Source organism: Hipposideros armiger, unplaced genomic scaffold (genome assembly GCF_001890085.2).
Source record: "Hipposideros armiger isolate ML-2016 unplaced genomic scaffold, ASM189008v1 scaffold_97, whole genome shotgun sequence".
In the NCBI taxonomy this organism is placed as follows: Eukaryota; Metazoa; Chordata; class Mammalia; order Chiroptera; family Hipposideridae; genus Hipposideros; species Hipposideros armiger.
In genome coordinates, this window is record NW_017731447.1 from 768054 (window position 1) to 771506 (window position 3453).

A 3453-nucleotide genomic window follows, 5' to 3' on the forward strand; every position below is an offset into this window, starting at 1 on the left:
CAATCTCAAGTGAACAGCTTGGCTGCTTCTGCCTGTCAGGGAATTTAAATTGCAGATGGGATGGGGAGCCAGCCGCCCAGCGTGTAGCAGCCTCTCTGTGTGCACTGGCATTGCCTAGCAACTAGGCTGGAAGAACTTTATGCAGCAGCCGAAAAGTTCCACTCTGGAAAGTGCCCTTGACCCAGGGCATCTCAGGGGGAAAGAGAAGGAGTTCCCCAGAGGGGAGACAGCCAGGTAAGAGCTCTGCTCGCGTCACAGTGGGGACAAGGAGTATCGCGGGGACCGCAGTCGACGTTGCTCCTCACACCGCTATCATTAGCGTGTCCTTTGACATACAGAATTCTCATGGGAATTGTGACATCTCATGGTTTTGGAGATTGTTTTCAAACCGAACTGCCTCCCTTCTTCTCTGTGTGTCCTTCACACCCCACATACCAATGGTGAGTGGAGAGAGACAGGGAAGAATAATGCCAACACACTTATATGCACATCACACATCACACACACACACACACACACACACACACACACGCGCGCACACACACACTCACTCGTATGCATAGACAGGCAAATGCTCATGCTGTTAAAAGCAAACCACCCACAAATACCCACAGCAGGCTACCAGGAGAGCAAACCCACTCATTCAGTTAGCTCCTGTTTGGACGTCAGTTCTCCGGGACAAAATGCATGCGGTTACGCCCTTCCACCTCAGTCAGCGTTGGTGTCAACTCAACAAAGTATTTGCTAGGCTTAGCCTCCTAGTCCAAAAGGAAAGAACACCCCAAATGTGCTTAAGACTATCCTCAAGGCATGCGCTATTCCTTCAACAATTGGCTTGGAAAATAAAATGTCCAGAGTAGCCCAATGTGTCTGTTTGGCAAACTGCACAAACTAATGTTTCGTCATCTTCGAGGCATAACATACCCTCATGGAAAGATACTCCCACGTCAGATGCACCCATCTCTCACCTGTGTCTCTCATGTATTTTCTGGGTTCCTGTTATGGGTTGAGTCAAAAAAAAAAAGTGTGTTGAAGTCCTAGCCCCCAGGACCTCAGAATGTGACCTTATTTGAAAATAGGGTCATTGCCGATGTCGTTAAGATGAGGTCACACTGGAGTAGGGTGTTCAATATGACTAGCGTCCTTCTAAGGAGATGGGAGGACCATGTGAAGACACAGGGAGAACATCATGTAAAGATGGAGGGAGAGACTGGGGGATGCAGCTGCAAGCCAATAATACCACCGAAGACTGCTGACAAGCCACCAGGAGCTAGAAGAGGCAAGGAAGGTGTCTCCTTGCAGGTGTCACAGGGAGCACGGCCCTGTGCGATACCCGGATGTTGGGCTTCTAGCCTCCAGAACTGAGAGACAATACATTTCCATTGCTTTAAGCCATGCAATTTGCAGCCCTAGGAAATAATAGTTTGCTTTTAGCTCTTCGGTTGAAGGGGACCAGAAAGTCCCATTTGCTGACAGTGACAGTTTGGTGTGAGATAGAAATGAGTGTGCACAGGACACAGATGCTGGCGTGGAGTTAGCTCAAGGGATTGGAAATCTTTGTAACCTGGGGCCAAGACACAGATATTGACTTCCTGGCTTAATTGTTATTTTTCATTAAAAGTTTGCTCAATAGATGATCCATGGCCCTTGAGTATACTATGGGGGAGCAGTGCTTTTCAGGGTGTTAAGGCCGATGGCGGGCCCAGCCTTCCTGCCCTCATTGTCCTTAGACCTATCTGTCCCATTCACTGGGCACTTCTCAGATGCTGCCTGCTCCTGTCATTTAGCTTGTCCTGCCCCTACCTCAGGGGAGGGGGCATCTTCCAGGGCCTGCACCATGCTGTATCCTTCACTGGATCGCACAGAGTGCACTTAATAGGTGCTCAATAAATGTGCGGTGACCTAATGCATGAGGCATACAAATATAAGAATCATGATTGACACCGACTCCTAGCGACTCACCAGTGGAATCAGCCCTCAAACCCATTCGTTCCTGTTATTTCTGCTATATTATGAGTACCCCATTCAACATGGGAAGAATCATTGTTTTTTCTCCTTAGCTAATTCAGGGTATGTTCACGTCGCGTACCTGACTTCATCTTCCTGGAAATCCCCCCAAGTAGGTTTAGTGGGTGTGATCACCCCTTAGGACAAAGACTGAGAAAGCTGGGGGATCTGAGCGCTAGACCAGCGAGACAGCTGGACGTGGAGTGGGGCAAAGGTGTGAGAAGACGGCACTGGACACCCTCACTGATAGAGCAAGTTACTTTACCTCCTCTGACTACTGCTGTCATCAATCCGTTCAAAGGATTATTCACTCCTTAAACATTCCACACATAACCTCCAACTTCCTAACTGTGGTAGACAAAGAATAGCGTCACCCAGGACCCCTACTGTGGCCAACAGAGAAACCCCACAGCTGACAGCAGTGCCTTCGCGGTCAGTTCCAGCTGAGGCGACTGAATGCACGGCGTTGGGGACCGAGCAAGGCATAGAAAGGTTCAAAGCCTAGAGCATCTGTCCTGATGAGCAAGTCTCACTCTACAACCCCAAGGTTTTGGGGGCCTGCATCACAGATTCAGTTCTACTTCTTCCCCTTTCTTCAGAGGTGTCGATTCCTAAAAACCATCTTGTAGCCCAAACGCCACCCCAGCATCTGGGGGAAGAAGGCCCAACCAGCAGCACCAACTCGCTCCGCTGCATAGTTTCTTTTTAATTGTGGTAAAATACACATAAAACTCACCATGTTGGCCATTTTTAAGTGCACTTGTTCAGTGGTATGAAGGACAGTCACACTGTTGTACAACCATCACCACCATTATCTCCAGAGCTTTCTCGTCTTCCCCGACTGAAACTCTGTCCCCATTAAATACACTAACTCCCCATTTCCTCCTCCCCCAGAAACCACCCCTCTCCTTTCTGTCCCTATGAATTTGCCTGCTCTAGGGACCTCATATAAGTGGAATCCCACAGTATTTGGCCTTTCGTGTCTGGCTTATGTCATTGAGCATAATGTCCTCAAGGTTCATCCATGTTGTAGGATGTGTCGGAATGTCCTTCCTTTTCAAGGCTGAGTAATATTCCATCATATGTACACATCACACTGTGTTCATCCATCCATCAATGGACTCTTGGGTTGCTTCCACCTTTGGTTATTGTGAATAACGCTGTGCCGATATATTTTTATCTCAGACCACCTTCCCCCCATATACAAATGCGCCTTCCTAGCCCCTTCAGGATGACCAAGAGTTAAGAGGAAGGGGTGGCATATTCAGAACTTCCCAAACATGGCGTAAAAAGGGGAAATTGCTCCAGCTGCCTGGGTTGAGGCACAGATGTAGACAAACAGACAAGGCAATATTTGTTTTCCAAGGTGCAAAAGGTACACAGCTATAGACGTGAGGAATGACAGAAAAGCAAGCTAATCACAGAATCAATCTGCAGAGAGGCAGA